This window comes from Capra hircus, chromosome 10 (assembly GCF_001704415.2).
Source record: "Capra hircus breed San Clemente chromosome 10, ASM170441v1, whole genome shotgun sequence".
Lineage (NCBI taxonomy): Eukaryota > Metazoa > Chordata > Mammalia > Artiodactyla > Bovidae > Capra > Capra hircus.
Genome location: NC_030817.1, coordinates 81,982,679 through 81,995,963, shown reverse-complemented (window position 1 = coordinate 81,995,963; position 13,285 = coordinate 81,982,679). Strand labels below are relative to the sequence as shown.

Genomic DNA, 13,285 nt, shown 5'->3' with positions numbered 1-13,285 from the left:
AATTATGGAAAGCCTGTTGAACTGAGTTTATGAGACACAAGTAAGGGATTGATTTATATACTTAGTGAACAAACCCATGTATGAATAGTATTTGCTTTGATATATTCCCCATGTGTAAGTTTGCAATAAACCTAGTGTTAAGGGAACTCAGGCTTGTTTCTTCTTTTACTTTGGAGGTGAGGTGTGGGGACTCTGCTTCAATATCTTCTATAATACATCCCCTTGAGTACTGAGAACTAAAAGTAGGTGTTTTGTTTTTGTTTTTTGTTTTTTTTTTCAAGGACTTAATATATTAGAACACATGATAAGATCTTCCTTTAATTACTTAAAACTTTCTTGCCCATAAACTTTCTTCTGTAGGCATAATAGTGACATTTCTTCAATAAATATAAAGAAGTTGCTCAGGGTAGCCTTACCACTAAAACAGCTGTTTGGAGTGGTTCTCTGGTTTCAGTGCAGGACTAAATCCCATTGGGCATTTTCTCTCTGGAGATGTTTCTGGTTCTAAAGGCAAGAAATTACAAGGACTAGAGAATGACAGTAATACTGCCTCCTTTTTTGTCTTTCTTAGATTGGAAATTTGGAGCACTTGGTAATAGAATGAGAGCTGTTACTTATTCTATCAGTCTAAAACCAGCAGTTCTAATTTTAATTTTAAAATTACATACAGTTTTGTTACAACCTGAGAATCCAAGTATTAGGAAAATTAATGGAAAATATTTCCTGTGTGACTTTAGAATCAAAAACGCTTTGCAAAACATGTTAATTAATACCAACAATATTATGAAGTTTCTCACATCTTGCACCCCAATACAGTTTAATAGTAACAGCAATAATTGTTAGTTATTGAGCCCTCTGTGCCAGGCATTATTTCATTTCATCTTAGTGATAGCTTTATGGAGCTACAAATTATCATCCCCACTTAATAGTTGTAAGACTTAGAGCTTCATATATTTGTATGAGTTTTGTAACACAAGGAGTTAGCACTTAAACTCAAATTTGTTGGACTCCATAGCTTATGTTCTTAGATACATACGGTCGAACTTTCCCAGGTGCTTGAAGAATAAAATGCTCCTTGACTAGTGTGGTGGGTTTTTTCCTCCTGTTTTTGCATGGATCTGACCTTTTATGAAAAAAATCAGTGGTACTTTTAATTTTGGTCAAGTTTGTTTTCAAACTTACTGTATGACAGCTCTGTTAGGAAAAAGGTAGGTTTCATTGTTTACATCTGATACTCCTCTGCTGAGCTAGACTTATTTATAGTTTGTTTCTTATCAGTGTATCTCTCTAAAGGCATTCTCAAATTTGCCCTGCAGCATTGCTGACACTGTTGAAAGCATTCTTCAATTAAATACTGTACTTAAGTATGAATTGAAATAGGTGGCTTCTGGAAACTTCTAGTATGTATGAACATTTCAGTTTCTCCTTGTAATTCCAGTTTTTGTTTTGTATATTCTGGACTTGTAAATCTTTTGTGTTTTTAAATCAGTGTGCAATACCTTTTTGTCTCACATACTGTTTCACGTTATATCCTATGTTGTCTGGTGGTAGCACTGCTATACTTTATTTTGTAATTACTAATAAGTTTAGATTTAGTTACTGATTTCCTTGATTTGTGCTTTATATTTACTATGTTTTCTGTTGGGTTATTTGGCTTGATCAAGTTTCCTTTCCCTTTGTTCCCGCCTAATAATTTCAGAGTTATATGTTTTATTTCAGTTTTTTAAATGATCACCCTTATAGTTTGTATATGCATACTTAACTATAAGTTTATAACAGTATACTATTTATATTTGTGTCCTACACAAGACAAAAACTGTAGCATAATTTTCTTCTCTGTCCTCCCCTCTTCCTCTCTCAGTTGGATAAGTTGATATTTTGAAGTTTTCATTTAATGTTAAGCATTTTTACTATTAGTATACTTAACTTTTTTTGGTTTTTGGCTAAAATTTTTGTTTCATCCCACTGTTTTCTCCATATTTACTTTTTCCACCCTCCAGAATAATACATTCTTTAGTGCTCCAAGAGAAATTCTTTTTTTTTTTTTAATTGGAAGATAATTATTTTACAATATGGTGCCGGCCTCTGCCACACATCAGCACGAATAGGATGTAGGCATACATGTGTCCCCTCCCTCAAGAGAAATTCTTAACAGTTTGAAATTGTGGAGTAAGTTTGGAAAATATAGCTAATTGCACACTTTAAGTCTGAGGACTCATGTTTTTAGTTTGGGAAATCCTTAGCTGTTATTTGTTTAATATTACCTTTTTTCCATTCTCTTGTTGCTTTCTAGAATTCCTGTTGGTTATATGTTGAAACTTCTGGATCTCTTTTCCACCTTTTTAAAAAAATGCTTCTTCTGTACTTGTCTCTTTACTTTGGTCTGTGAAAGTTCTTCAGGTTTACCTCTAATTCACTAACTTGCTTTTCTTACTGCATCAGCTGTTTAGCCGTCTTGAATTGTTTAACAGTATCCAACTTATTCATTTTAATAACTTTATTCTTGTTTTGTGGGTGCTGTCTCTCTAGGCTGGTGTCAATAAATAAACTTAGAATTTAAAATATGTATTGGTATTTGTGTATCCTTCAGAGTATATTATTTTCAAAATGGTCACATTCTGGGCTATAATACATTCCAAGAAAAATTGATACATCGCTTCTATTTTCACACTTGCAAAAAAACTCAGAATCCAAAATTGAAATTACTAAAAGTTAGAACTAAATAATGGCAGGTCAAATGTGGAATGTGGCTGAAGAGGTACAGTGAAATTTATAGTCAGTGTCTATAAAAAAAGATAATTAGGGAGAAAAACTGAACCTTTGAAACAGAAAGTTAGAAAAGTATATAAAATAAACTCAGAAAGTAGAATAGTTATTTAAGATAAAAACAGCATTAGTGAACTAAGAAACAGAAATAAACTGACCTTTGAAATGGATAAAGGGAAATAAGAGAATGAGAAAACAAGACCTATGGAGAAAATATTTGCAAAAGATAACCTGTTACCTGAAATACATAAAGAATTCTTGGAACTCAGTAGTAGGATAAAGACTCAATTTTAAAGTGGGCAAAAATCTTAATACTTACCTTATCAGAGAAGAGATATTTAACATCACATATCATCATTAGGGTACTGCTCATTAATATGGGATTGTCGAAATTACCACCACACACCTTGGTTAGAGTGACCAAAATCCAGAAAATACCACCCAGTACTGATGAGGATGTGGAGCAGCAGGAACTCTCATTCATTGCTGTTGGGAATGCAAAACGGTCCAGCCACCCTGCTTCCAGTTTGGAAGTTTCTTACCATATAATCCAGTCACGCATCTTAATAGTTACCCAAATGAGTTGAAAACTTGTGCCCACCAAAACCTGCACATGAGTATTCACAGCATCTGGATTCATACTTGCTACAACTTGGAAGCAACAGAGATGTTCTGCAGTCAGTGAATGGATGAACAGACTGTGGCACATCCAGGCAATGGAATATATCATTGCTAAAACGAAGTGAGCTGTCAAGCCATGAAAAGACATGAAGGAACCTTAAATGAGTATTGGTAAGTGGAAGAAACCAGTCTGGAAAAGTTGTATACTGTTTGATCCCAAGTGTATAACATTCTGGAAAAGGCAAAATTATGTAAATAATGAAAAGATCAGTCGTTGCCAGAGGTTAGAGGGATCCAAAAGAACCTTTTGGGCAGTGAAAGTGTTCTTTATGAAACTGTTACGATAAGTATATGTCAAGTATACATTTATCTAAATGCATTGAATGTTCAGCACCAAACCTGACACCTGATGTAAACTGTGGGTGACAATGATGTGTCAATGTAGGTTCATTGCATCAAATGTACCACTCTTACGTGAGATGTTGACGGAGGGGGTGGTTGTGTGTGTGTAGTGGCAGGGGTTATATAGGAAACCTCTGTACTTTCAACTTTGAGCTTAAAATTGCTCTTTAAAAAAGGTCAAGTTTATTTTGAAAAAGAGGGAAATAAATCATTGTAAATCATTGGCAAATGTGATTAGGGTAAGAGGAAGAGGCACAAATAAACAACATTGGAAATAATGTATAATTATGGTTAGGAAAACATATTTCAGAAGTTTTATTTAATACTGTGTATACCACCACGGGGCTTCCCTGGTCTCAGGTGGTAAAGAATCTGCCTACAATGTGGGAGACCTATGTTCCATCCCTGGGTCGGGGAGATCCCCTGGAGAAGGGAATGGCAACCCACTCTAGTATTCTTACCTGGAAAATCCAATGGACTGAGGAGCCTGGTGCATTACAGTCCATGTAGTCTCAGAGCCGGACACAACTGAGCGGCTACACACTTAGACCACTTATACCATTACATTTGAAAGCTCAGAAAGGAAATTACCCATCTCCCAAAGAAAAAAGTAGGAAGACAACTGTAGGAAAAGGTAAATACGCTAGAAGATCCCTCTACTTTCCCAAAAAGCACCAGATGATTTTATGTTCACGTTCTATCTCAATAAACCTTTAAGGAGCTACTAGTTCCTACTGAAAATTATTTTAGAATGTAAAAAAAGATAAGGCATCATTATTTCATGTTAGTCAAATCAGAATAAATCTGGTTATGATATTTGACAAAGACAGCATAAGAAAACTACATTTGTTATGAACATAGCTTTTGATTTCATGAATAAAAAATAATTGAAATAATAATGGTCTAGTAGGATTTCTCCTAAGAATGTAAGAATGGGTCACCTTTAGGGAAAAACTTGTCTGTAGCATTTACTACTTTTAACAGGTTGATGAAGAGAAGCCAAAAGGTAATTATAAATGTCAGCAATGTATTAATAATATTGTGTATTTACCCCTGAGTCAGAAAATTTTTTTTTGCAAACTAAGAAGGTAATTTTTTAGATTAATAAAGGATATCAACTAATAGCCTATAGCAAAACTATACTTAATTTTGAAATATTAGAAATGTGCCAGTTAAAATCAAACAAGGTTATTGACAGTCACCACCATTTAATTGTATTGGGAGTTCTAATACATAAAATAGTACATGGAAAATTAAATAAGTGGCATGAAGGTTGTTTTGGGGATGTGAGGATTATGGATTTTTAAAAATTCTTTGTTTTTTTGTATTCTGTGAATTTCCCTCAATAATTGCAGAAAAACTTTATAACAAAATAATTATTTAATTCAGAAAATAAACATTTATTTGTAATGAAAGCACTCTTCTGTAAGAAAGAAAGAAAGATTTCTCTGGTGGTCTAGTGGTTAAGACTCTGTGCTTCCAGTGCTAAAGGCGTGAATTTGATCCCTGATCAAAGACCTAAGATCACATGTGCTGCACAGCATGACCCAAAGAAAATAAAACATTAAAAATAATTCTTTTAATTAAAAAAGAAATTCATACAAGAGAAATTCTGTGAAGACAATATAATCATTACCTAGGAGACTCAAGACAATCAATAGGTAAACTATTAAAGTGCATAGAAATTACCCAAGAATTTTTGTAAATGCCAGTGCCCGGGCCCTTTTCCATTCTTACCTCTCCTCTCACCCCATTAATAGCCTTGAAGAATGAAAAGAAACACGGAATTATAAGGAGTGACACTGTGCGTCTCCCAGTTCTCAAGTATAAAAGTGAAAGTTACTTGTATGATAATCTTACAATATTTAGGATCCCAGGAATCACAAGCAAAGATAGATAATATGGGCAGTAAATTTTGTTACACAGCATTAAAAAAAGATCTTGTTTTCCAGTTGGTGACACAAAGTGAATTCAAGTATTATTTCTGTTCATTTTGACATACTTAAAGATGATTCTTACCTTGGTAAAAATTGTGAAGTTTTAAATTTCTTCCTCTCTCTTTTCTATACACTAAGCATATCAATATTCCTTGTGTTTATTAGTGAGCCATAATCCCTGTCCTGGAGGAGGGAATCCATAGTCCAGCAACAGCAATATAGGTATAGATAGAATCTTAACAATAATTCTTCTTACTTGCCTCCTGGACTTCCACTCCACAGCTTAAACAGATCTGTCCTGACCCTACACATGAGTGACTTATTCTTTTGAAAAATAAATTTTGGTGAAGGTGGGGAGGGGCTGGTAGACAAGGGACTGTTTTAACTTTCTGGTCTTTTTTGTGTCTTGCAGCAGCTTTCCAGACTTTTGCCATTTTCTTTCTTATCCAGCATTCTGCTTTTTAACTCTGCACATTTCTTTTCTGTTTTACAAATTAGATAGAATTTTCTTTATTCATTAGGCTTTTTCCCATGATCGTCCAGGTGAACAAATCAGAGAATCAGAAGTACAGCAATAACAAGTCTGTCTTTCTTTAAGGCCAACCTTTCCATCTGGGCTTTGAGTCTATAATAATTTTTGTGGGATGTTGCTTTCATTATTTCATTTGTTATCTTGAACTGTCTCCTTTTCTGGTATATCAGTTAGGGTTTTTAGTTGCAAGCAAACTGAGAAGTTAAGTGGAAAAGACATTACATATTGAGAATCAGCCATGAAGTCTGAGTTCAGGAAAATGCCAAACTATTTTAATGGAAGAGCTGTTGCTGGTGCCGTTGGCACAGGCATCACAGCTTGTAGCATCAAATATTGAGCGTGTGACACCATGACTAGTAATTCTGCTATTGCAGTCTTTGAAAATTGAGTATCTCCTTGCCTCTGATAGAGTAAATTTCTTGTTGAAGAACACTTGTGTCCAACTCTTCATGACCCATGTACCACAGTCCACCAGGCTCCTCTGTCCATGGGATACTGGAGTGTTTTGTCATTTCCTACTTCAGGGGATCTTCCCAACCCGTGGATCGAGCTAGAGTTCCTTGTGTAGAAAATAACTCACTAATCTTTCATTCCTAGCACTTAACACAATTCCTGACATATGTAGTGTTTAGTAAATACTTTAAATTCAGCCCTTTCTAGCTTTTGTTTTTCTTCAGTAGAACTTTTATTTAACGTATGACTTGCATATAAATCAGATTTCAGTTTGTCGGGAGTTTGAGAGAAATCTACCTACCACCACCACCCTGTGCCAAATTAAGCTTCTTTACAGTTAGTAGCAAGTAACAAGTTGGTATCTTTTCTGCAGCTCAGATTTCTTTTCTTATGTTAAATTTTATAACTCATTGTAGTCAGTAATATATAAGGTGAATGTTAATTAATAAGTTAACTGGCTTGTCTGAAGTAAGGAGCAGTACAGGTGGCTGATGACTACTTTTAATGGACAGGTGTGATCAAAGAATCGTAAAAATGGATATCAGTCTTTTCCACCCTATGTTGCAAATAGCTTTCCACTTTTCATTCTGAAACATTAACACCCATTTAGTAATTAAGTATGGGGGTTAGCCCTTGTACCTTATTGTGATAGTATGTAGCTTTCCTTAACCACATTAATAATAGTATATTGTTTCACAGTTAACTGCTAGAATGTGAAAGTAAAGTTGGTTTGTCAGATGGCAGACTTTTGTGATAGCATTAATCACTGTTCTACAGTATAGCAGAGTTTCCTCTTCAAACAACTCAGGTGTTAGTGGGGAGCAGTGTATAGAAAGCAGCAAATGTATTATCTTATTATTGCTGTTGTGGTTAAGAATTTATTGATGAGATAGCATTTGATTGGACTTAGAAGGTCAGGGGAATGTGAGAACCTGGGTATTACAGGTTCAGAAAATAGTGTTGGTATGGGGGGTGTAACATATGTTGAATGGTCATTGAGATTTACATGAAGAATAGAGAGGAAATGATTGGATGTGTTTAGTGGAAAGTACATTTTGGAAGACCTTGAATGCTTAGCAGAACTAACAGTATGAGCTGATTGAAAGCAGGAAGACCAATTGGAAGACTATTTCAATAATACAGATAAAAGAAAAATGTTGGCTTGACTTAGGTTGGTGACAGTTAATTGAAAGCAGATGGAAGAGATCCGAAGAAGTTTACCAGGAAATAAAGGAGACTGGAAAGCTTCAGGGAATCATTCTATCCACTAAGTAGAATAACAAAGAACATCTGATAATTAGTAAAATAAGAATTAGAGGGTTAAAACCCAAGAGAACATGGAAATCTAGGCAAATGAGCCAAGCACCCCGGTCTGCTGTGCCCTGGAGGCATATGCTGATCCAGAAGAGGTAGCCAGGAGACTGAACTGTGGTTTTTGTTGGCCTTTGGTTAATGGGAGGAAAGTTGGAGTTCTCATCCCACCAAGAATGAGGGTTAGGTAAACTAGCTCTCCTAAAGACTGAAGACAGTATTCAGGTCATCTGAGTGGCCCAGAAAAACCTCAGGCCTTGAAGTTGAATTAAGATGGTTCCAGACTGTTAATGTACCCAGACACCTGACAGAACCAAGTATAAATTTTTTTCTAGGGAAAAGCAGCAAGGCCTCAAACTACTTGCTCAAATTATTTTTTATAATTGAAGTATACTAACTTGAAATTCTAGATATTAGAATTAGTCACACTAAATTAGTAAACTAAAATAGGTATGCTCTCATCAGGGAATTAGAATGTATGAGCTATCATACAGATTTGGAAGGAAAAAAAGCTTATTAAAATAAGCAAAATTAATTCAGTGAATTAGTTTAACAGCTAAACAGGTTTAGTGTACTGTTAGATTGGTGCAAAAGTAATTGAAGTTTTGGATCCTGAATTTTAAATCATTGTAACTAGACTCAAACACATGTTCGTATTTATTAATCAAAATAGGAACTATTACAATCAACACGTTTTTGCCAATGAGAAATAAATTTGTTTATTCCTGTAGCATAAAACTCCATGTGTTATGAGTTGATGAACTCTTGGAAAGCATTTTCTGCTTCCTGCTGGTTGTGGAAACAGTTTCTCTGCAAAAACTTGTCGAGGTGCTTGAGGAAGTGGCTGTTGGTTGGTAAGAGGTCACGTAAATATGGCTGAGGCAAAACTGTGTACGCAGTTTGTTCTGTTTTGAAGCCTTGGTTGTACGGCGTGTGGTCAGGCATTGCCATGGAGAAGAATTGGGCCCCTTCTGTTTACCAGTGCTGGCTGCAGGCATTGCAGTTTTAGGTGCATCTCATTGATTTGCTGAGCATACATCTTAGATGTAATGGTTTCACCGGGATTCAGAAAGCTGTGGTGGACCAGACTGGCAGCAGACCATGGAGCAGTGACCATGATCTGTTTTTGGTGCAGGTTTGGCTTTGGGAAGTGTTTTGCGGCTTCTTCACTGTTCAGCCACTGGTCTCGTTGTCACCTGTTGTATAAAATCCACTTTTCATCGCACTTCGCAATCAGGTCAAGAAATGGTTTGTTATTGTGTAGAATAAGAGAAGACACTGCAAAATGATGATTTATAGTCAGCTTATGAGGCACTCAGTTACCATACTTTTTCACCTTTCCAGTTTGCTTCAAATGCCAATTGACCATAGAATGATTTGATGATGAGTTCTTTGGCAACTTATCCCATAGTTTTAAGAGGATCAGCGTCGATGATGGCGCTCTCAGTTGGTCATTGTCACCTTCCGATGGCCAGCCACTGTACTCCTTATCTTCAAGGCTTTCATTTCCTTTGCATAACTTCTTGAACCACCACAGCACTGTATATTCCTTAGCAGTTCCTGGGCCCGATGCATTGTTGATATTGTGAGTTGTAAGTTTGAACTTGAATAAAATCACGCGAATTTTGTTTTTGTCTAACATCATTTCTACAATGTAAAATACATATAAAATAAATAGCAAGCAATAAGTCATTAACAAAAAACATAAAGGAAGAACTGTGCATTAAAATGATGTATAACATAAAAAAATAAAAAAAAACATAAACACATTTATTTAAGAATGTATTCCAATATTAAATTGCAAATTTCAGCAGTGCAAAATGCAATTACTTTTGCACCAACCTATTTTTGATTTAATAGGAAATCAAAACACTGTTCAGAATTATGCACACACAGTGACTGATGGAAAATACGCAAGAGAAGAAACATAAAAGATACAACAAGAAGATCTCCATTGAATTTAGAAAAAGAAAAGAAAATAGGGCAGAGGTGATATTTGAAGGTTTAATGATTGATTTTTCTGGATTGGTAAGAAATTTTAACTGTTGCCATGCAAAATAATATTCATTGGAAGGACTAATGTTGAAGCTGAAACTCCAATACTTTGGCCACCTGATGTGAAGAGCTGACTCACTGGAAAAGACCCTGATGCTGGGAAAGGTTCAAGGCGGGAGGAGAAGGGGACAAAAGAGGATGAGATGGTTGGATGGCATCACTGACTCAATGGACACAAGTTTGAGTAAACTCCAGGAGTTGGTGATGGATAGGGAGGCCTGGCGTGCTGCAGTCCATGGGGTTGCAAAGAGTTGGACACAACTGAGCGACTGAGTTGAACTGACTGATGCATAATAAAATGCTGTTTTATTGATTCTAAGATGTAGTTTTTCACGCCTTAGATACCTGTCTGAAATCTAAACGCATCTTTCAGTTGATGGCACCTTATAGTCCAACAAGATTGATATATGACTTACGTGAAAAATTTCCCATTTTACTTTCTGGTAAGATCATTAATTTTGGTGCCAGAGCATTTTATGAAATATGGTAAAAAGAAATCTACATTTTAAAACATCATAGTAAACCTATAAACATAAACAGACAATCACAAAAGCAGTAAGGTACAAGAAAGATGACTTACAAAAAGTGAAACTGTGTGTGTATATAATGTATGTAGAGGGAAAAATTGAAATTGAAAGTATACATTACATTCTTCCAGAGGATAGCTGACTTCCCAATACTAAAAGTGGAATTGATGGTAGGATGATCCCTCAGTAGATGAAAGAAAATAATTGCTAATCTAGAATACTGTAATCATGGAAATGTGTTCAGAAACAGTGCTATCTTTTAAAATTAATATTAAAGTGGCTCTATGTTGTGCTTAGCATTTGTGTTTTTTTAAGCCAACATTTCAGATTCTATCCATGTTTATTAAAGTTTCAAATATTCATAAGTGCTATTTAAGCAACTATTAGAATGTTAAGGGAAAATAATTATAGACTGCTGCCTAATTTGTGCTAAAACATGTATAAATACATGTAAAGTGCATGTGTAAGAATAGTAATGAGCTAAGCATTCATCTTAAGTCTCAAGTTAATGAGCTAGATAGGTCAAATAGAAAAAGAACAAAATAAATTCAGAGAGAATATGTACAGGAAGAGATGCTAGGGGAGACTTTAATGAAATGGAAAAGAAACATACAGGAAAAGGGATCAAGGAGACAAAAGATGAGATTAGTCAAGAAAAGAAAGAACAAATAACCAATATACGTAATGAATGTCCCTTTGAATCCTAAGATACTTAAAAAAAAGATACTGTTAATAACTAAGTTGAAATTTACATGAAATGGATAAATTCTTAGGAATTTGCAATTTACAAAAATTTACATAAGAAAGAGAAAACCCTTATGGGGTTATAATTGTGAAGTGAAACTTTGAATAAAGTCCAAGTCCAGATTGGATACACTGGAAACTTTGACCAACATTTAATGAGACAGAAATTCTAACCTTATAATATATAACTTTATATTCTTTTAGAAAACAGAAAAAGAGTTTGCTCCACCTTCTTGAAGCTATCACAACCTTGATACTAAAGCCCAAAGGAAAATTACATGTCAGTTTCTATCATATACATAGATGCTAAGAGAAACAAAACCCCCAAATATTTGCAAATTGAATCCAGCAGTACATAAAAACAAATACTAATCTGGCACAGCCAAGATTTATCCCAGAAATGCTAGGTTGGTTTAACTTGAAACAGTTTAATAAGGTCACTTGAACAAATAAATGAGAATAATATTTCAGTAGATGCAGAGGAGCAGATGCTAAAAATTAGCAATTATTCATGATTTTTAAAAAGAAACACCATTAGCAAAGTAGGCACAAAAGGAAACTTTCTTAATCTAAAAATCTATAAAAGCATCTGTAGGAGATATAGTTCATGATGAAATGTTGAAAATATTTCCCTTTTATATGGAGTCCAAGACATGGGTGTCTGTTATCTTTGCTCATATTCAACATTATACTGAAGGAGATCCTAGCCAGTAGTATACCAATAATAATAAAGTATAGTGGTTGTAAGGCAGATACTAGACAGGTAATAATCATTGATATGAATGGTGTATATTGTAAATCCAAAGGAATCTACAGATAAGTTGTTAAATGATTTTAGAATTATAAAAATTTATTTTTCAATTAGCAGCAATACAATTGCATATCTTTGACTCAATAATTCCACTCCCAGGTATACAGGGAAAAATAAGCATGTCTAAACTGAAAGTTATATATAAGTGTGTTCATAGCATTGTTACCATATGAGCCACAAGCTACAAACAACTCAGGTGTGTATAAATAGGTAACTCTGGTATATTTATATAATTCAGGAATGAAAAGTAAAATAGCGCAACAACCGACTACACAGATGAATCTTAAAAACATTATATTTAGTGAAAGGAAAACAAATTGAACAGAATACCTAGCCTCAATATGGTTCTGTTTATATGAAATGCAAAAACAGGCAAAAATAAGTAACATTGTTTGAGGGTGGATATTTAGGTGGTAAAATGGAGTAGTGATTATCTCTTGTGGGGAGAGCTTGTTACTGAAAAAGAGGTGTTTACTGCTAAGTCACTTCAGTTGTGTCCAACTCTGTGTGACCCCATAGACAGCAGGGTTTCTAAGGTACTAGCAATGTTCTAGCTCCTGACCTGGATTGTATGATCCCCTCCTCCGTCGCCTTATTCCCTGAATTCTTACCACATTTACTGTAATAGTGGCTTTTAAGAAAAACTCATGATGACAAAATTACTGACATGGTAAACAATGATGCCAGTCATTTGGAATTCAAGAAGACTTACTAGCCAGCTATATATATACTTCTATAACCAGACTTAGTTTTTAAGCGGTAATTGTTCCTGCCTTGAAATTTAATTCATATTACTTGGTATATGTCACATATTCAAGGAAAATGAAAAATTAAGATAGAAATATTCTGGAGATTTGGCTGATTAAGTGCCAGTTTCTTAACTGTATTTCTGAAAACATATTGAATGAATTCCCTGGTGGTCCAGTGGCTAAGAGTCCCCGCTTCCAGTGCATGAGGGCACAGGTTTGATGCCTGGTTGGGGAACTCAGATCCCACACACCACACACATACTGAATGAACAGAAAGAACTATAAGGTGAGGGTTTATAATCTCTACTGAAGACCCTCTCACATTGCTCATCTAACTTATTTTGCTGCACTGCGCAGCTTGCAGAATCCTAGTTTCC

At 35.0% G+C, this 13,285-nt stretch overlaps 1 protein-coding gene across 2 annotated transcripts in view; it reads left to right on the top strand.

The window, feature by feature from the left end:
- Window positions 1–13,285, top strand: part of ARIH1 (ariadne RBR E3 ubiquitin protein ligase 1) — a 101,476-nt gene that overhangs the window by 45,119 nt on the left and 43,072 nt on the right. The window lies entirely within an intron of this gene.